The 22,678-nt window shown below is 42.0% G+C and overlaps 1 protein-coding gene and 1 long non-coding RNA gene across 3 annotated transcripts in view; one reads left to right on the forward strand and one right to left on the reverse strand.

Moving 5' to 3' along the window:
• Positions 1-22,678, forward strand: part of LOC116813437 (uncharacterized) — a 575,563-nt gene that overhangs the window by 486,579 nt on the left and 66,306 nt on the right. The window lies entirely within an intron of this gene.
• On the reverse strand, positions 4,774-5,917 carry LOC131384233 (uncharacterized). Its single transcript, XR_009214892.1, has 3 exons — positions 5,795-5,917; positions 5,413-5,695; positions 4,774-4,915 (listed from the first exon to the last, which is right to left on the reverse strand). It is a non-coding gene; the product is annotated as an uncharacterized LOC131384233 (long non-coding RNA).

The raw sequence follows: 22,678 nt of genomic DNA on the forward strand, positions 1-22,678 counted from the left end.
GTCCAGAAGGGCAGCTCTGAGGCGTGTTCCTTATCCCACTCACCCAAAGGGATGCTCACACACACTGGCCCTCCAAGCCCTTGCCTCTTCTTAGAGGAAGGAAGAGATATCTGCACCTTTGTGCTACATTCAAATATGATTGATTAAAGTTCATAGTAGGAAATGTTCCATCAGATTGGCAGAAATCATAGAGAGGTTTGGCCTCTTCCAACCTCCCTTTTAGTGCCAGGCCCTTTACTTCTGGACCCTACACCAGAAGGGTGTTGGCTGTTGAAAGCTGTTGGCTCTCCTGGGTCCCATTCATACAGGGCCAAGGGAACTGTAGTACTCAGAGCTGAAATGAATGCCCCACTCCCTTATATGAAAGGTCAGGACACCGAGCCTTAGAGAGGGCAAGATGTTCAAACAATTGATATTTTAACTGTAATTAAAATGCTTTCCCAAGATCTCTACTCAGCAATACTGCTGCTCTACCTTATTAGGTGGTAATGGCCTAAGGTGAAGGCCTGTGCTGGAGTTGGAGTTGACATCTCACTAGTACTCAAATCCTGCCAAACCCAAATCTAATGGTGGTAATCCAGACTTCAGAATCAAAGAGTAGGAGAGAGATGAGGTCTGCCTCCAAACAAACACACTGTTCAAGCCAAAATTGGGAAATGCCTCACAGAACAGGAAATACAAAGAGGATAATATGATTTTCCAAGATCATTTTTAGAGGAAAATCGCCCTGCAAAGGCTCTGGATGGGATGTTGAATACGGAAAAGGAAAAACAACATGTGATTTTTGTTGCTTCTGAGATCCAAATAATCGGAGATTGTTCCATGAAGCATTGAAGACCTTTATATTGAATTATTGAGAAAAGCCAGACTGGGAGGTGATCCAAAAAGAGGTGATAGCCTAAATTAACTAATAGATTGGCATAATTATTTTTACTCTAGTCTAGAAATTAGTTCTTATGGCAGAGAGGGTAGTTTTTTACCCCACTCCTATTTTTGCTTTTCTCCTTAGAAGCAGAACCCTGGTTTTTAGCAGGATATATTCCCACATGGCCAAAAGAATCCATTTCCCAGGCTCCCAATGGTATAATGAGTATAGAAATGTAGTACTATTAACAGGAAATACAGTGTTATTAACAGGAAAAGTATCCATTCTTTTCTTTTTTTTTTTTGAGATAGAGTCTCATTCTGTCACCCAGACTGGTGTGCAGTGGCATGACTTGGCTCACTGCAACCTCTGCCTCCCGGGTTCAAGCTTTTTTTTTTCCTTTTTTCATCCAACTGCGTTCAACGTGGACATGGTGGCCCTAATTCTAGTAGCCATCTTGGCCCATGAAAATGAGGGCCAAAAAGGAAATGCCCATATCAGCCCTGGACTTCTCCCTTCTGAACTTCTGTTACACAAGAGAGAGAAGTAAACTTCTATTAAGTTTCAGCCACATTGTTCTATTAGTGCACCTCAACTTAATCCTTACTGATGAACTTGTTTTCTTTTATTGGGTTTTCAACATGTATTACAGCAAAAGCCATTGATAATAGTAACTTAAAGAATATGATCAAGAAGTTGATTATGAGTTTGTTACATAGAAAGGAGTACCTTGTATTTGCAGAGTGATTTAAATTTCACAAAGCACTTCTTACCTAATTCCTAAAATACATCTTTACTTTCAAGCTGAATTATTTAAAATAGGACTTTTAAAAATTGCTAAAATAGGCTGGGTGCCATGGCTCACACCTGTAATCCCAGCACTTTGAGGCTGAGGCGGGTGGATCATGAGGTCATGAGTTCGAGACCAGCCTGGCCAACATGGTGAGACCCTGCCTCTACTAAAAATACAAAAATTAGCCAGGTGTGGTGGCACACTCCTGTAATCCCAGCTTCTTAGGAGTCTGAGGCAGGAGAATTACTTGAACCCGGGAGGCAGAGGTTGCAGTGGGCCGAGGTCGCACCACTGTACTCCAGCCTCCAGCCTGGGTAACAGAATAAGACTCTGTCTCAAAAAAAAAAAAAGCTAAAATATAGGCCAAGTGCAGTGGCTCATGCTTGTAATCCCAGCACTTTGGGAAACCAAGGTGAAGATCACTTGAAGCCAGGAGTCTGAGAACAGTCTGGGCAACATAACGAGACTCCATCTCTCAAAAAAAAAAAAAAAAAAAAAAAAAAAATCAGTTTAGTTTGGTGGCACACACCTGTAGTCCCAGATACTTGAAAGGCTGATACAGGAGGGTCACTTAAGCCCAGGAGTTTGAACTGCAGTGAGCTATGATTGTGCCACTGCACTTCAGACTGGATGACAGAGGGGAGACCCAATCATCTCTTAAAAAAATAGCTAAAATATATATTCATGTTACCATGGTGATTTCTAGCTTAGCTATTTATTGTTTATGTCCTAGACAACAATTCTTAATTTCTAACAGACTGGTTTTTTTCATAAGTCAATCATGGGTAATGATTTCTTATGTATATAGAATTACAGCAAATGACAGAATGCAATACAACACACTGATTATAAATATGAATCTCGGCTGGGCACAGTGGCTCATGCCTGTAATCCCAGCACTTTGGGAAGCTGAGGTAGGTGGATCACTTGAGCCCAGGAATTCAAGACCAGCCTGGGCAACTTGGTGAAACTCCAACCCTACAAAATATAAAAAAAGTTAGCTGGGTGTGGTGGCATACACCTGTAATTCCCAGCTACTTGGGAGGCTAAAGTGGGAGGATGGCTTGAGCCTGGGAGGTGGAGGTTGCAGTGAGCTGAGATTGTGCCATCCCACTCCAGCCTGGGCAACAGAGTGAGACCTTGTCTCAAAGAAAAAAAAAGTATGAATCCCCATTAACTCCCAAATTGCTGTGTGACCTCAAGCAAATTACGTTTCTGCACCTTGATTTTCTAGTTGTACAGTGGAAATCATAATGCATATGCCACTTGAGGATTTTGTGAAGTCACTGAAAAAATGCACACGAAGTATTTATCAGAGTCCCTGACACACTGTAAGGGCTGAAGAAGCATTATTGTCTTACCCAAACTGTCTAGTAAAGAACCTTGATATGTCAGGGTCACTCAACAGACTGCATTGCTCCTGCTGTACATCCTTTGCAACTTTTAGAAATCTCAGAAAAATTCAGAGATTGGAGTAAGTTCAATGGTCCTGAGAAAGAAAGAGAGGCCCAAGGCCAGAATTAGAGGAGGAAACCTGGCTACCTGCCACAGCTGTCTTCTGGGGCATGGAGGAGGTCCTGGGTCCTGAGCCAGAAAAAGAACTGCACACTAGCTGACGAAAGACCATTTTGCTCTGTACTGTTCGTGCTCCCCAGAGCATGCCAGAGTCACAGACTCAGACTATTTGGGATTGAGTCAGCCTCTAAGATCATTCAGAGAATAATAAAGACCCTGTGGGAGTCTCCAGGGTAAGTAAGTGCACCAGCACTGACAGGTGAACAGGGCAGATGGGGAAGGAAAGCACAGCCCCACGTGGACGGAAATGACACCATGAGAGTGAATGCAAGATGGGCTCCTGCAGGGGCAAGAGACCCTCAGAGAAGCTCATGCACATAACCATGGAGGCAAGGAGCCTGGGGCGTCTGCTGACTCCAGTAGTGAAACCAGATCAAAGAAATGCCAGGAATGTAGACTGCATGCCTAGCACTAGAAAGAAGCTTGTGGGAAAGGGTCTACAGTGAGGCTACAACAGCTATCCTGAATTCTCAGGGAGGATACTGCCTAGAAGCTCCACACCATCGCTTACCAGTGGGGTGACCTTAAGTAAGTCACCGAGTGTATAAAATAGGCTTGTGCTCAACAGCAAGGCTTCTGGAACTGGGTTCAGGCCTGGATCCAATTCACTAGCTCTGTTTACATAACCAGCCAAAGCCTCCATCAGAATTCTCATCCTTAATGTGGATATTGTAAGGCCTGTACCTACCTTATAGTATTGCTCTGGTGCAGCACTGATTGATAGAACTTTTGGAGATGACAGTAATGTCCTACACCTGCATAGTCCAACACAGTAGCTACTAGACACATGTAGCCATTGAGTACTTGCAACATGATTAATGTGATTCACAAACTGAATTTTCAAATTTTATTTCATTTGAATCTAATCCATTTAAACTTAGCCACTTGTGATTAGTGGCTATCTTATTGGACAGCTCTAGAAACTAAATGAGGCCAGGTGTGGTGGCTCACGCCTGTAATCCCAGCACTTTGGGAGGCCGAGATGGGTGGATCACTTGAGGTCAGGAGTTCGAGACCAGCCTGGCCAACAGGGTGAAACCCCACCTCTACTAAAAATACAAAAATTAGCCGGGTCTGGTGGCGGGTGCCTGTAATCCCAGCTACTCAGGCGGCTGAGGCAGGAGAATCGCTTGAACCCAGGAGGCAGAGGTTGCAGTGAGCTGAGATCACGCCACTGCATTCCAGCTTGGGTGACAAGTGCAAAACTCTGTCTCAAAAAAAAAGAAAAAGAAAAAAAATAAACTAAATGAGATAATGTCCTTTATCACTGTGCCTGGCATCAGGGCTCAAAAACTACTAGTTAGTGTTTCCATTAAACTTTAGTCTCAGTTTCCTCATCTGTGAAATGATCTCAAAGATATAATAGTACCTAAAGTGAGGCCTGGCTATTCACACATGTAATCCCAGCACTTCAGGAGGCTAAGGAGGGAAGACTGCTTGAGCCCACGCCAACACTCTTATAGCAAACCTATTGTCTTATTGTTCGAGACCAGTCAGGGCAACATAGTGAGACCCTATGACTATAAAAAATAAAAAATTACCTGGGTGTGGTAGTGCATGCCTGTAGTCCCAGCTACTCGGGAGGCTGAGGTGGGAGATTGCTTGAACCTGGAAGGTTGAGGCTGCAGTGAGCCATGTTAGCACCACTGTACTTCAGCCTGGACAACAGAGCAAGACATTGTCTAAAAAAAAAAAAAAAGATAATGTCTAACTCATGAGATTATTGGGAAGATTAAATAAAATATCATGGGTGAGACAACTAGCACAGTGGTTGGCACATTATAGGTGCTTAGTGGATGTGAGTTTCTTTTCTCCTCTATTTAAAGTACTTTTTGGCACGAATGAAATCACTGTCTAATAATGCACAAGGCCATTGAGAACCTATGGTGAGATTCTTGGCAAGCAATTGGATTGTTCAGTAGTCACGTGCACATCTCTAATGCTGGCTTTGGCTGGAGAAAAAAAAAGTCTGCTTGAGCAAGCAAGAAAAAAAAATATTGGCAGGATATGTGCACTACGAGAGTTCCACAAATATGCATTTGGCAGAAGCCTGATTGTCCAGACAGATCACAAACCACCAGGCAACACACCTGCTAGACGACAGGGAATGTTATTACTGTTATAAAGATATGATTTATGAGTAATCTATACCCCAGGCAAAGACTCTCTTATAGCAGACCTATTGTCCAGACTAGTCATCATCTCTCCAACTGGGGAAATGACAGCACTGATGGAAGAGACAGCAGAGGAGGCCATGGAATTAAGCAAAACACTTGACCCTTTGGTCCACGGGAGGCTGAGCCCCAAGACAGGAAAAGACGCTGTGTTGTAGCTACTTATCCAGATGTTGCACAATGGCTGGTGTGGCAGAAGAAAACAGAACAACTGCAGGTGCGTTGGTCTCCAAAGGAGTGACTGTTTTAGCCTTCTAACAGATAGGGGAATTTTAAGCAATGTCTTGTCTGAAAGAAGTCAGAAAAAGAGAAAAGACATTATCAGAGATTGTCTCAGGAGGAGCAGCTTTGCTCATGTCCCCCAAATCATTCCCAATATCTACTCACTGCTTCTTGAAGTTCCAGCTAGAGACTGGATTCTTTCATTTAAGGATGCCCTCTCATGGGTAAACTGACACAAGATTTGATTCCAAGTACAGGTTTTAACTCTTGGGTTGTGGTGCTTTTAAACCTTATAAGTTATTTATTATGTTTTCAGATTCTTCCTAAAAAATAAGGAGAGGAGGGGCAATAACCTAAGTATATGGAGTCATTGAAGTGATTTGTGTCACAGAGGGATGACATTTGCTATGGAGATGGTAGAAAGATATTAAAAAGGGGACATTTCCAACCAGGGTTGTACTAAAGAAAACGCATTTATTTCACGGGAGATTATCAAAACGCTGTAATAGTAATACAAAAAGCATTCTGAGGACAGAATTTGAATTCTCTTCTCCTTCTCTATCACCACCATCACTATCACCATCATCATCATTTACCTTGCACCAGTCTGCTAGGTAACTACAGGTATGGAATTTATAATTATCATAGCAAATTCTCATTAACAATGTAGGTATTGTTAGTCCCATTTTACAGATGAAGAAACTGAGGCTCAGAGGGTATAACTTAAATAAGTCAAGGTCATATAGCTAGTAAGTCACAGAGTCAGGATTCAAATCCAGATTATCTCCCACATATGCCCATGAGTTTTTCATTACCAAACTGCCTCTCATAGTTAAAAACCAAAAGCCAAAACTCTTTCTGTCTCTAGCACCCAGCTCTCTGTTTACAGTGGATGCCGAATTCAACTAATGTGAAGAACTAAATTTTTAGTGTAATTTAATGTTAATTAATTTAAATGGTCACATGTGAACAGTGGCTACCTTGTCCAGTGCAGCTCTGGGGGCCAAATAAGAGAATGTCCTTTATCACTGTGCCTGGCATCCAGACTGAAACTGGTAGACCTTCATTCTGATGTCTAGAATTTGTTGAATACAACGTATGGACCATTTCTTCCCAACCAACATGTTATTTCAATAACTTAATTGAGACCAGACAGTAATAAGTAATAAGTTATTCTTGTTTTGTGGTTTTTCATTCTCTCATACTGTTTTACCTCTCCTTTCCATGTGTTGATCTTCCTTGTTTCTTTGTTTATAGCTACTGTAGTAGCTGTAAACTCTGTGGTGTTAAAGCAAAAAATATGTTCTCTAAAATAAAAAAAATATGGTGTTAGGAAACGTATGAAAAATTATGTGATGGTGCACTAACCAAAATCCAAAATTGCAGATATTGATACACAGCAGTATTTGCATAGTGACTGACAATTTGATACTTTTACATACTTAATTTAGTACTATTCATTAAATTCTCTACATTCTCTACCTATCCCTAAATTCATCAACTTTTTAAAAATGTTTATTTTAATGGTCTCTTCCTATATGTGTCTTTTATTATAGACTACTTCAAATACTTAAAGTCAAATTCTAATTATACCACACTAATCAAAATAAGTTAACCTACAAACAAATGATTAACAGCCTCATTAAAGGAAAGGAGAAACATGATGATCAGATATTGGAAGGAATTCTCTTGAACTGGCTTTGGTAGGCAGCACTAAAATAATATTTACTGTGGAGAACAAATTATACAGATCAAGTCTGTGTTGTCCCAATAGACGAACCAACACAGACAGAGAGAATTCAGAATCCGCTTCACGCGGGAGGGATGGCTCCTACTGTCGTAGCTGCCCAAGCATCTGGATGGATTGGGGCCAGGGCTCTGGTGTCCCTGGAAGCTTGTCTGCCAGGAGGACAAAGCTGTGGCCCCAAACCTGAAAAAAAAGGATCACCCACAGTTTCGTTGTTAACTACCCAAGTTCCCCTACAAATTGACTGTTCCATAAAATGGTTTTATGGTTTTGTTTTTGTTTTTAAGATTTACAAAGGGGAAGAAAATGTTTCTTTTAACAACTTCTTAGATTTCAGTTTTGTCCCTTTTGTTACATTTTGGGTTATCTGTTCCAAAACATTGATTCTATTTCATGTCAGTATCATGAGGGCTAAGAGTTCCTATGTGCATTATTTCATTTGGTCCCTCAAAAACCTGTCAAAGCTGTATAATCGTTATACATTATTCAAATGAGAAAACTGAGATAAGAAGTGAACTAACTTGCATTTAGGTATTTAATTGAACATGTATCTGTGCTCATTGTATGCCAGGCAATGAACACACCGCTTGCCCATGTTACCTCCTTGGATCTACATAACCATCCTAGGAAGTGGGTTTTATTCTCTTTATTTTAGAAACTGACACTGAGAGGATTTAAATAGCATGCCTGCAGTTATCAATCATAGTAAGCTACAATTCCAGAATTCATGGAACTTATGTCTGTCTAACTCCAAAAACCTTCGTGTATTTATGTTGACAGATATGAGGTGGAAGAAATATATAATGTTTTACTCATTCCATCACTTAAATAAATATCATGCCTAAAATTTCCTGTAGTAGAGGAATGGAGCTTCTCTCCCACTAGCTAGCAACGTTTTGATCTTAATTCTATGATGATTGATAATGATATAATCAATTACTTCATTATAATTACTTCAAATTAGTTCAATATTTAAATAAACACACATCTCTTTCCAGTGTAGAAACTCAGAATTAAACGGAGGCTAGGAACTGCCTTAGAGATCATTATTTGACATTGCATAGCTCCAATCATGCTAAATCAAGATTAGAACGAACTAACTGTCCCATCTAGTGTGCTAAGAAGACCATCTAACTGGGTGATAAAGACTGGAAGATCACACGAACCTCCAAGAGTAACTGAATGCAGATAAAAAACTTGGACGTCAGCCGGTTCTTCAAAGTAACAGGCACCTTTGCCCTTTCCATGCCCTTCGCTCTGCCCTCAGCCCCTCACCTCGGGGCCACTGCAGGAGTCCTGGAGGTTGCGCTGCCCCCACCCAGTTTGGGCCTCCAGGAGCTCTGGCCCTGCCAGTCTATTGTGAAAACCTTCCTCTTAACTTATGCTCTTCTGATCAAGAACTCCCAGCAAATCCTTCGAGTAACACATCTCCAGTGGACACCATCCGCCTTGTATGGAAAGGAAAAGGTGTCCCATGGCCTTAGCCCTTGCTTGTAACAGAACATCCATTATTTTGTCTGCCTTATAGTGGGGGTACTCTGTGAGATTTAGTTTGAAAAAAACTGTCTGAAGGCCACCAGCCTCCTGCATTATGGGCAGGCACCTTCATTTGTCCCCAAGGCCATTTCTCAGGAACTTTTTCCACAGTCATTAGTTGTGGCACACAATAATAAGATTGATATTCTTTTGTGGCTCATGGGGATTATTCCTAGAATTCTGAGCTACATCTAACCATCTCATATCTTATCACCCTCAGCCCAGAGGCTGTCTCCCTGGCAGCAAGACAGGTCCTTAACTGTCCACAGGCTACCATGGTTTGCCCCATGTCAGAGCCTTTGCTACATCAGAGCTGCCTCAACTTGTGAGTCTGCTGCCAAAATGCCAACTCCATCCTTCCTGTTAATGTTCAAGGACCTACTTCCACTGTGTCTCTTAGTTCAAATTCCCTAAAATGGTAAATTTGTGGTTTTATGTTCATTGCATTGGTAGGTCATAGGTCATGTGTCCACTCTGTTCCAATCATCTGTGGCCAGTGGACAGCAATGTGCTATGATATGGCGTTCAGGATTGTCCCTTTAACAGGAGCAATGGGAAAAGAATGTTCCCAGAGTAGAATGCCATTGGCAAGGTAGACATTCAAGACAGACTACTATGAAACTGTGTACAATCAAATTACCTGAATACTTGTCAACCTCTCTATTCCAAAAATGTCATTATTTTAGAGTTTATATTTTGCTTGTGGTCTCAGTCTTAGTACTGAGCATGAGCTTGGGGTGTGGCTATTTAATACATGTTTGTAGGACAAATGAATAGATGAAGCAATAGCTATGAGGATGAGTAGAGAGATGGACATAGCACTCACGAATGAATAGACAGAGTCTCCATAGCACAGTGGTGGAGCACATGAGCTCTAGAGCCACACTGCTTGGGCTCAAACCCGGGCTCCACTGCTCCCTTGGCAAATTAGCTAACTTTTTTATTTTTTGGCTCAGTTACCACATCTTAAAGCAGGAATAATACTACTACTATCCTCACAAGGCTTCTGTGACAAGTTAAATGAGTTAATCCATAGAAAGCACATAGAATAGCACATGGCATATGGGGACTTCTCAACCAATTCTTGCTATTACTGTTATTGTAACTATTATCATTGATGGGTGAAGTCATAGGGCAGGATGCATAGATAAAGGACAGACAAAATGTGACAAAATGGCTTACGAAAATCAGAAACAACCTTGAACTAATGACAAAGAGAAACAAGACAGAAAATTGTTCCCAATATCAGATGAAACATAAGACTAAACCTGCAGCCTACTCATCAGAGGGAAAGAAAACGTGGGAGAAAAAGTCATGGAGGAAAGAGTACCTAGGCTGGCCAAGTGTGGTGGCTCATGTAATCCCAGCACTTTGGGAGGCCAAAGTAGAAGGATCACTTGAGTCCAGGAGTTCAAGACCAGCCTGGGCAATATAGTGAGACATCATCTCCACAAAAAATTAAAAACTATCTATCTGGGTGTGGTGGTGCATGCCTGTAGTCCCAAGCTACTCAGTAGGCTGAGGCAGGAGAATTGCTTAAGCACGGGAGGTTGAGACTGCAGTGAGCAGTGATTGTGCCACTCCACTGAGCTTGGACAACAGAGTGAGACCTTGTCTCTAAGAAAAACAGAAAGAAAGAAAAGAAAAGAGTACCTAGGCAGTATTTGTGTCCAAGATTCGTGTCCAAAGAGCCGGTAATTACTTCCTTGAACAGGCCAGTGCAATGAAACCAATGTTGTTGCCTGTTTCCATCAGTTCATCTGTCCCATGGTGATGTTCGTCAGTATCTCTGAGGGGACTCTGCCTGCACAGTGTTTGTTAAATGCAGAGGATTAAGAATACAGGCATAAGCAAGAGGACTTGGTTAAGATTCCAAGTGCATTCCAACTATGGAGACTAGTCAGTGTCGATTTTGTGAGCCACAAAGGATGCTTTGTTGCCACGGCCACTGGACACAGTGGGGCCCAGCTGAGGGAAATCTTTGGGGGCCTGAAATCCAGAATGTACTCTGACTGCTGAGCCATGAGCCCCAGCACAGGCCTGAGTTCGACTGAAAGAAGGCACCTCTTCACTAATTGGCCTGCCCAGAGGGGACGTCTTTCTGCAAGGGTCCCTCCCAGAGGGACCGTCTTTTTCTAATTAGCACAGAGGCCCATCAGCGCTTGCAGCAGCCCCTATATGCAGCCCTGGGAGGTTTTTAAACCAACTGCAAGATAAGTTGGTTTTCAGGAAGAGAAGAGATTAATGGGGCCACAGAAAGATGGATGGGAGCTTGGCGCTGCCTCTGCCGCCCCTCACACACGCCGTGGCTAGCAGTGAGGCCAAGGGGAATGACCCTGAGTAGAGTTACATATTTTTCACACCTCCTACTAAAACTCAGCAAATGCTTGACTTGCTGTTCCCAGCACAATTTTTCTTCCTGCAAAACGTGTTGGGATTATCGCTTTTAGCCGCATGTGTGCTGGAAGTATTTTGTAGGGGCCCCAGGGGCTGCAACTGTTCAAATCCCTATCCTTGAGAGGGAGCTTGGGGAGGCAGGGACCCAGAGTGCCTGTCCGAGAGCTCCCCCATAGAGGGCTGGCTCCCACTAATTAAGTCCAGTTTCCGAGACTGAATCAAAGCTGCCATCCCAATGAATTTAAGAGTCAGGAGGTAAAATACAAGTTTCAACCCCAACACCTTCCCCTTATCCATCTTCTTGAGCCATTTCAGGACATTGGGTAACATATGACTTTTCTTCAGTCAATTCAAGATATTATCTGCTGAAATAGCTCTACTGGTATGAGAGGGAGGTTTCAAAATATGTAACAGATGCACAGCTGCCACCTGAGATGATGCATTATGAAGTCGAAACTGTCATCACCTCCCCCACCACCCCTACCCTCACCCCAAGCACATATTTGTTCATGTGGTTTACACCTGCGAGATTGTGGGATGCAAGAGAGGAATCTGATTACTGTTTGTTTCGGAGACAACCCCATCTCTAAAACTGATCCATGTATCTTTGTTTCCCTGGAGAAGCTTGAAATCTCTTGCCAGCTCTTCTTGTGGCCTAGCTGAGTTAAAGCTCCAGTCCAAGTTTTCTGGAATTTGGTACCAATAACTAACTCTTGAGGCCATCATACAATAAGCCGTCTGATGTCCCTCCATCTCAGTCTCTCCATTTGTATCCTGCCAGGAGGGCAGAGCAATTTTTCAGTGGCTTCATAAGTAGGTGCTCTTGTGTACTCTGGCTAAAAGGGAAATGGAGAACTCCTGGCCCATGCTCACCTGAGGCAAATGATGATTTTGTTTCACTGTATTTAGGGGGAGGGTCCCTGCCACTGTCTGATAAAAAACACCATCTAAGTAAGTAAGTAAGTACCATCAATAAAAAACTCCTGAGAAGACAAAGACAAGCAGAAGGCTCTTCCAAGAAGTTGCCATGGGCAGGCAAGAGAGACATAATGAATGTCTGATTAGAGAGGGCCCTTCTGCAAGAATACACATTGAAAGAATTTCTGCTCACCAAGACCCTTGCACAGTTTTTAATTATATGTTGATATATTAATATTGATTTACTCCACTAGATTTTAAACTTCATGAAAGCAGAGAATCTGTTTTGCTCCTCATTGTATTGCTTATGTCCAGAATAGTACCTAGCACATAGTAGGTGCTCAACAAATATTTTTCAAATGACAGAATACCCCCGGAATACAAGCTATACATCTGAATAATTGATCTCTAGGATAAATTTCCCATTCTCTACGGAAGGAACTCTGCCTGCAGATGTGAATGTGAGGCAAACTTAGTCATATTAATTCAAGCCTTTTTTTTTTTTTTTTTTTTTTTGAGTCAGTGTCTCTCTCAGTCACCCAGGCTGGAGTACAGTGGCACAAGCTTGGCTTACTGCAACCTTTGCCTCCTGAGTTCAAGTGATTCTCCTGCCTCAGCCTCCCGATTAGGTGGGATTACAGGCGCATGTCACCATGACCGGCTAATTTTTGTATATTTAGTAGAGATGGGGTTTCACCATGTTGGCCAGGCTGGTCTCGAACTCCTGACCTCAAATGATCCGCCTGCCTCAGCCTCCCAAAGTGCTGGGATTACAAGTGTGAGCTACTGAGCCCAGCCAAGCCTTTGTCATTTTATACACAGGTTGGCAAGTGCTACTGATCACCACGGAGTCTGCTCTCCCAGTTTGGGCTCTGCAGCGGCACCCACATTGGAGCTGAAGCACTTCTTAAGTTGTTCTTATTCTTCACTCCTGGAGGAGAGGCAGGATTTCTTGTCCTTGGCTCTGTAAGTTGCTACTTCTCATCAATGCATAGGTTTTGTGTGCTATCCTAGATGGGTCAGCTGAGGATCGAAGTTTGTGTTCACTGACAGTCCCAAGGCATAAAGTCATATCCTAGGCCTCCCTAAAGCATCTTAATTATGCATGTAGTCCCAGCCCTTCTCACACCTTTATTAGTCTATGAACCTAGAATTTGGTTCATGTCTGTTCAATCCTGGTTCCAGTCCCATATACCCGTTTCTGTTTATCTAAGTCAGGAGAAGGGAAGTTAGTGGCAGGACCATCTCTGAAGAACTCACGAGACATTCACAACAGCATTGCAGGTTGGACTTTCCTTTTTCCCTAATCAGGAGCTCAGACTAAGTGTTTGAATGGGAATGTCAATAAACACAGGGGTCAGAAGTCAAACCAGAAGTTTGACTTAGATGCTCAATTATTAAGGCAATGAAGATAAATGTCTCAGCATCACAAGTGTATTGAACACTCATCCACCTACCAGAGGGAGTTCCACCCAGCCATAAGCTATTTCAAAGACTTGGATCCCAAAGGAGAGAGCAAGAAATTGATGTATTTATCACAAACCCTGGACAGAGGGATGAGATTTTAATTGATGCTTTGCATTGTCCTTTTGGTTCTCTATTCTGATTGCCTAGTGATGAAGGATCCTTAGTTTTGGTCTGTTGAGGAAAGCCTCTCACTCTAATAGTAATAATGATCAGAGCACCAGAAATGTGGACTGCTTGAAGCAGCACTTTGGACCACATTCCTCAGTTTTGGGGGCTTTTAGTTGACTAGCCCTCTTCTTGCTTCCAAGTTTGCAAAACTGCTGGTAGCCAAAGTGAAAAAGCGGAACCTCACATTATTTGCTTAGTGAGCACATTGGGCGGTGTGTCTTCACTCAGACTATTTCTGCCTTCCACCCCCAACAAAACATTGGAAGGTACAACATGTTGGTAATACCACCATTGCATAGCAAACATCTCCATCCCTCATCTCGTGCACACATATCAACACACCCCACCGCAAATAACTAAACAACTCTAAACCCACACGTATGCAAGTAACACATTACCTTAAGGAGGATCCAAACTCTGAAGTCTTCTCCCAGTTCTACTCTCACAGAATGGAGGGGATATGATGTTTGGTGCAAATGGAAAAACTAAACCTGGCTCACTGTTTAGGTTTGCAAGAATATATTTATTCCTTTCCTGGCCAAAAAGCCACAGAGTGCTCTGTTGTTGCCTACATACTCTGAAGAAGTAGATGCTCATCCGATTTAATAAAATAAGAGGAAAATGATAGGAAATTGTTTCTGATTTGAGTATCACAGGACTCCAAGAATTTTTTAAGATTCAAAACACAACTATTTATTGAAAGAATGGGAGAAAATTTTTGCAACCTACTCATCTGACAAAGGGCTAATATCCAGAATCTACAATGAACTCAAACAAATTTACAAGAAAAAAACAACCCCATCAAAAAGTGGGTGAAGGATACGAACAGACACTTCTCAAGACATTTATGCAGCCAAAAAACACATGAAAAAATGCTCATCATCACTGGCCATCAGAGAAATGCAAATCAAAACCACAATGAGATACCATCTCACACCAGTTAGAATGGCCATCATTAAAAAGTCAGGAAACAACAGGTGCTGGAGAGGATGTGGAGAAATAGGAACACTTTTACACTGTTTGTTGGTGGGACTGTAAACTAGTTCAACCATTGTGGAAGTCAGTGTGGCCATTCCTCAGGGATCTAGAACTAGAAATACCATTTGACCCAGCCATCCCATTACTGGGTATATACCCAAAGGACTATAAATCATGCTGCTATAAAGACACATGCACATGTATATTGCGGTACTATTCACAATAGCAAAGACTTGGAACCGACCCAGATGTCCAACAACGATAGACTGGATTAAGAAAATGTGGCACATATACACCATGGAATACTATGCAGCCATAAAAAATGATGAGTTCATGTCCTTTATAGGGACATGGATGAAACTGGAAAACATCATTCTCAGTAAACTATCGCAAGGACAAAAAACCAAACACCACATGTTCTCACTCATAGGTGGGAATTGAACAATGAGAACTCATGGACACAGGATGGGGAACATCACACTCCGGGGACTGTTGTGGGGTGGGGGGAGGGGGGAGGGACAGCATTAGGAGATATACCTAATGCTCAATGACAAGTTAATGGGTGCAGCAAACCAACACAGCACATGGATACATATGTAACAAACCTGCACATTGTGCACATGTACCCTAAAACCTAAAGTATAATAATTTAAAAAAAAAGCTACTAACAACAACAAAAAATAATAAAAAAATAAAAGAACAAAACATGATTACTAATGATTTTTAAGTTAAAGATGAGGTACAGTTTAGAACAATACCTAAAGAAAGAAATTCCTGGAAGCAACCTAAATGCCCATCAATGACATTGTGGTACATATATACCATGGAATACTATGCAGCCATAAAAAAGAAAGAGATCATGTTTTTTGCAGGAACATAGATGGAGCTGAAGGTCATTATTCTTAGCACACTAACACAAAGACAGAAAACCAAATACCACATCTTCTCACTTATAAATGGGAGCTAAATGATGTGAACACATGGACGTATAGAGGGGAACAACAGACACTGGGGCCCATCAGAGGGTGAAGGGTGAAAGGAGGGAGAGGATCATGAAAAATAACTAATGGGTACTAGGCTTAATAGCTAGGTGATGAAATAATCTATACAGCAAATCCCCATGATACAAGTTTATCTATATAACAAATCTACACATGTGCTCCAGAACTTAAAACAAAAGTTAAATCAAGAAAAAAGAAATTCCAACACAGGGATAAGCAAGTTCCTTACTCATTAGTCCTTGTCTGGTACTAATCATCCTTGTTTCTCCCAAACTGGACTATGACATTGCTCATCTCAGACCCTCTAACATTAGAGTAAATGATTACTGGGCCATATAGATAGATCCAGAAGAATAGAGAGCAATTGGCTATTAAAAGCCTTTGCTGGAAGTTGCTTTCAAATTTTCGTTGCTTTCTTTCCCTAACTAGCATATGAATAAGTCCCCTACATGACTGAAAAAGGCAACCGAAGACCTTACTATTCTCCCTGAATCCTCTAAAGTTAGCTCTTTCCTACTTTCTCTTTTATACCAGTTGCACAACACTTCTCCCATAAACAGCATGAATGGCCTGGTTACCTTCGTTCCACGCAGAAGCGACTCCTCCTTATGTGTTGTGGAAACTCCCCCCTTGCTCTCCAGCATTCTGTATTAGCAAGCGGTCTCCATAACAACAACTTCTACTTCACAACCAAAATATAAGACTGTTTTCTTCTTCAAAGGGATCAAATCCCCTTTCTTAGTGCAATTTCAAATTTATCAGGACACGATTTTAACCTACAGGGTTGCTGTTTCACCAATCCAAATGTCTGGCAAAACTGAGCAAACTTATGTTGTTTAGTTTTTTATTTTATTTTATTTTTTATTTTTTTATGTTGTTTAGTTTTATATGTACATTATATACCATATGTATTTGTAGGCTAGGATAAGAAGTGAAGAGTATGTTTTCAAAAACACCCTAAAATTTTAATAAAAATAGTCTCCAGCCATATTTCTTGCCAGTTATCTTTGTTAATGTATGATTCTAACTGGGCAAGTCTGGATCTTAGTTTCCTCATTCAAACAATGAGGGGCTTGGACTAGATGGGTGGTTTTTGTCTCTAGAGTTACAGGATTTCACAAGCATATCCTCAGTGGCTACAGAGTGTGGGGTACAGGGATCTGGGGAGCTGAGTGAGCAGAAGTCATAGCTTCACATCCCTACTTCACAGAGGAAATCTACTTTTTATGTGTTTTATACATGAAGTTTCTTTTTTTTTTTTTTTTTTTGAGATGGAGTCTCGCTCTGTCGCCCAGGCTGGAGTGCAGTGGTGCAATCTCGGCTCACTGCAAGCTCCGCCTCCTGGGTTCACCCCATTCTCCTGCCTCAGCCTCTCTGAGTAGCTGGGACTACAGGCGCCCGCCACCACGCCCGGATAATTTTTTGTATTTTTAGTAGAGATGGGGTTTCACCGTGGTCTCGATCTCCTGACCTCGTGATCCGCCCGCCTCGGCCTCCCAAAGTGCTGGGATTACAAGCGTGAGCCACCGCGCCCGGCCCTATACATGAAGTTTCTAAGTAAGATTTAATAAAATTAAATGCTTGTAGCTTAACCATTTCTTTGGAAACCACTGGCCTACGTCAGCTCCAAATTTTGTCATTCTTGCTCTCAGCTTTCAAGGGACTGATTAAAATTATAGTCCTCATTATACCTCATTGGTATAGACCCTGTTAAGGTCAGAGTGAATTAGGGTGATGGAGCAGAGAATCAGGAAGCACTGGAGACCTGGACTTTAAGCAGCAAGGCTTTAGAATCCTCAAAGAAATTCGGTCCATAACATAGTGATGCTTTACCTACTAAATATTTTTAGTTGTTGGGAAAAAAATAATCTTGTGCTGCTTAAGAAATCCCCTGCAAACCTCTTTAGTGAACATTTTTACAGTTGTCAAATCTGAACACCAAGGATTTAAGGTGCTTCCAAGTGAGAATGCTTAAATTTGTCTGAAGCTTGACGCATTCTTCTACTTAAAGGAAATAAAGTGAATTGTCAATTATGTATTAGACAAAATTCCCCTGCCAATTAAAAATAAATAAATAGATTGCAAAAATTTTCTCCCATTCTGTAGGTTGCCTATTCACCCTGATGGTAGTTTCTTTTGCTGTGCAGAAGCTCTTTAGTTTAATTAGATCCCATTTGTCAATTTTGGCTTTTGTTGCCATTGCTTTTGGTGTTTTAGACATGAAGTCCTTGCCCATGCCTATGTCATGAATGGTATTGCCTAGGTTTTCTTCTAGGGTTTTTATGGTTTTAGGTCTAATATTTAAGTCTTTAATCCATCTTGAATTAATTTTTGTCTAAGGTATAAGGAAGGGATCTACTTTCAGCTTTCTACATATGGCTAGCCAGTTTTCCCAGCACCGTTTATTAAATAGGGAATCGTTTCCCCATTTCTTGTTTTTGTCAAGTTTGTCAAAGATCAGATGGGAGAAAATTTTTGCAATCTACTCATCTGACAAAGGGCTAATATCCAGAATCTACAATGAACTCAAACAAATTTACAAGAAAAAAACAAACAGCCCCATCAAAAAGCGGGCGAAGGACATGAACAGACACTTCTCAAAAGAAGACATTTATGCAGCCAACAGACACATGAAAAAATGCTCATCATCACTGGCCATCAGAGAAATGCAAATCAAAACCACAATGAGATGCCATCTCACACCAGTTAGAATGGCGATCATTAAAAAGTCAGGAAACAACAAGTGCTAGAGAGGATGTGAAGAAGTAGGAACACTTTGACACTGTTGGTGGGACTGTAAACTAGTTCAACTATTGTGGAAGTCGGTGTGGCAATTCCTCAGGGATCTTGAACTAGAAATACCATTTGACCCAGCAATCCCATTACTGGGTATATACCCAAAGGATTATAAATCATGCTGCTATAAAGACACATGCAGATGTATGTTTATTGCAGCACTATTCACAATAGCAAAGATTTGGAACCAACCCAAATGTCCAACAACGATAGACTGGATTAAGAAAATGTGGCACATATACACCATGGAATACTATGCAGCCACAAAAAATGATGAGTTCATGTCCTTTGTAGGGACATGGATGAAGCTGGACACCATCATTCTCAGCAAACTATCTCAAGGACAAAAAACCAAACACCGCATGTTCTCACTCATAGGTGGGAATTGAACAATGAGAACACATGGACACAGGAAGGGGAACATCACACACTGGGGCCTGTTGTGGGGTAGGGGGAGGGGGGAGGGATGGCATTAGGAGATATACCTAATATTAAACGACAAGTTAATGGGTGCAGCGCACCAACATGGCACATGTATACATATGTAACCTGCATGTTGTGCACATGTACCCTAAAACTTAAAGTATAATAAAAATAAAAAATAAGGTAAGTAAATAAATAAAAATAGAATTTTGGATGTTTGAGGTCAATTTTCTATGTGATGATACAACAATCTGTTTGCTCAGCTAGCTCAGCCTTTGCATTCCTGATCTCAACCTGAACACAGAAGGCACTACATCCTCCAGGCAGCCCACCTGGGGTCCTTTTGATTGCCAATTGGCCTTTCACACGTGTTCGGCCCTCTGTAGTAATAACTGAACCCTGACCTCTAGTGGCGGGAAAGAATTAGCAAGAAGAACAATGAGATAGTATCTGAATTCCTAACTAAGGGAGGTTTCCTGTGGTCCATGGGTCCTATGTGGCCCAGTCGCAGAGGCGGCTAATCTGGGAAATTAGTGACACACAACAATGAGTAACCTGTAAAAATCCCAGTCTCAGGGACCTCAGATGTTACCATCCTGACTCTACTGAGAAGGTGGAGATATAATCCTAGCATGAGAAACTTTTTTTTTTAATCTAGTAGGACTGACCCACATGGGACTAAAGGATAGGAGTAGGGGATGGATGGCAAGGAAAACATATTAATCATAAACCAACCTTATATACAAGGCAACGAAATTTGGTTGATAATTTTAGAAACAAAAAAATTTCCTTCTTAGGGGGACATAAAACTTCATTGGAAAAAATAGGACCTGTTTCAGGTAACAGCATAAATAATTCCCACAAAGATAATGTTGAACAGAAAGGGATACAAATAATATATGCAAAATTCTAATCATATCAGGTTCAAATCTAGTATCTGGTGTTAGAGGTCAGGATAGTGATTAAAGGGTGTATTGACTGCAAGAGGACATGAGAGAGCCTGCAGGGAGAATGGAAATGTCTTTTGTCTTGACCTGGTGTTAATTCCACAGGTATGTGCATATGTGAAAATTCCTCAAGCTGTACACGTAAGATTTGTGCACTTCAATGTATGTAAATTATGCTTTAACAAAAAAACAAATTAATACAGTAGTTCCTGCCTATCCACAGTTTTGCTTTCTATAGTTTCAGTTACCCGAGGTCAACTCTGGTCTGGAAACATTAAATGGAAAATTCCAGAAATAATTCATAAATTTTAAATTGTACAGTACACCTTTCTTAGTATTGTGATGAAAGTGGCATCCTGCTCTGTAGTGCGTGGGATGTGAATCATCCCTTTGTCCAGTGTATCCATGCTGTGGACACTAGCCATCCTTAGTCACTTGGTAGCCATCTCGGTTATCAGATAGGCAGATCACAAGAAGAAGAAGAAAGGTGAGTACAGTACAATAAGATATTTTGAGAGAAAGAGGAAGAGAGAGAAACAGAGCGGGAGGCAGTGAGAGACATCACATTATAACTTTTATTACAGTATGTTTTTATCGTTCTATTTTATTATTAGTTGTTGTTAATCTCTTACTGTGCCTAATTTATAAATTAAACTTTACCATAGGTACGTATGTATAGGAAAAAACATATAGGGTTTGGTACCATCCAAGGTTTCAGGCATCCACTGGGTACCTTGAAATGTATTCCCTGCAGATAAGAGGGGTAAAAATGTACCTGGCACATAGTTTGAACTTCCTAAATATTAATGAAAGGAATGAATTAACTAATATTTCAGCCCCATATTATCACCAAAAGAAAAGTGACGATGCCCGGTGCAGTGGCTCACACCTGTAATCCCAGCACTTTCGGAGGCCGAAGTGGTGGATCATGAGGTCAGGAGTTCGAGACCAGCCTGACCAACATGGTGAAACCCCATCTCTACTAAAAATACAAAAATTAGCCAAGTGTGTTGGCAGGTGCCTGTAATCCCAGCTACCCAGGAGGCTGAGGCAGGCGAATTGCTTGAACCTGAGAGGCGGAGGTTGCAGTGAGCTGAGATCATGCCACTGCACTCCAGCCTGGGTGATAGAGCGAGGTTCAGTTTTAAAAAAAAAAGCGACTGGTTTAGAGAAGAAATAGGACAAAGAGAAAGAAGAAAAAGAAAGACAACAGTCTTTTAAAAACAAGGTATGGAAGGAGGTCAGTAGAAGAGAATAAATAAAGAGGACAAAACATGAAAAGAGAAGGGAGGAGGGAGCCAAGATGGCCGAATAGGAACAGCTCCGGTCTACAGCTCCCAGCGTGAGCGACACAGAAGACGGGTGATTTCTGCATTTCCATTTGAGGTACCAGGTACATCTCACTAGGGAGTGCCAAACAGTGGGTGCAGGACAGTTGGTGCAGTGCACTGTGCGCGAGCCGAAGCAGGGCAAGGCATTGCCTCACTAGGGAAGCGCAAGGGGTCAGGGAGTTCCGTTTCCTAGTCAAAGAAAGGGGTAACAGACGGCACCTGGAAAATAGGGTCAGTCCCACCCTAATACTGCGCTTTTCCAACGGGCTTGGAAAATGGCATAGGAGATTGTGTCCCGCACCTGACTCGGAGGGTCCCATGTCCACGGAGTCTCACTGATTGCTAGCACAGCAGTCTGAGATAAAACTGCAAGGTGGCAGCGAGGCTGGGGGAGGAGCGCCTGCCATTGCCCAGGCTTGCTTAGGTAAACAAAGCAGCCAGGAAGCTCGAACTGGGTGGAGCCCACCACAGCTCAAGGAGGCCTGCCTGCCTCTGTAGGCTCCACCTCTGGGGGCAGGGCACAGACAAACAAAAAGTCAGCAGGAACCTCTGCAGACTTAAATGTCCCTGTCTATCAGCTTTTCAGACAGTAGTGGTTCTCCCAGCACGCAGCTGGAGATCTGAGAACGGACAGACTCCCTCCTAAAGTGGGTCCCTGACCCCCGAGCAGCCTAACTGGGAGGCACCCCCCAGTAGGGACAGACTGACACCTCACTTGGCCAGGTACTCCTCTGAGACAAAACTTCCAGAGGAACTATCAGACAGCTGAATTTGCGGTCTCACGAAAATCTGCTGTTCTGCAGCCACCACTGCTGACACCCAGCCAAACAGGGTCTAGAGTGGACCTCTAGCAAACTCCAACAGATGTGCAGCTGAGGGTCCTGTCTGGTAGAAGGAAAACTAACAAAGAGAAAGGACATCCACACCAAAAACCCATCTGTACATCAGCATCATCAAAGACCAAAAGTAGATAAAACCACAAAGATGAGGAAAAAACAGAGCAGAAAAACTGGAAACTCTAAAAAGCAGAGCACCTCTCCTCCTCCAAAGGAACGCAGTTCCTCACCAGCAATGGAACAAAGCTGGACAGAGAATGACTTTGATGAGTTGAGAGAAGAAGGCTTCAGACAATCAAACTACTCTGAGCTATGGGAGGAAATTCAAAACAATAGCAAAGAAGTTAAAAACTTTGTAAAAAAAATTAGATGAATGGATAACTAGAATAACCAATGGAGAGAAGGGCTTAAAGGAGCTGATGGAGCTGAAAGCCAAGTTTCGAGAACTACGCGAAGATTGCAGAAGCCTCGGTAGCCGATGCGATCAACTGGAAGAAAGGGTAT

Source organism: Hylobates moloch, unplaced genomic scaffold (genome assembly GCF_009828535.3).
Source record: "Hylobates moloch isolate HMO894 unplaced genomic scaffold, HMol_V3 SCAFFOLD_9, whole genome shotgun sequence".
Lineage (NCBI taxonomy): Eukaryota > Metazoa > Chordata > Mammalia > Primates > Hylobatidae > Hylobates > Hylobates moloch.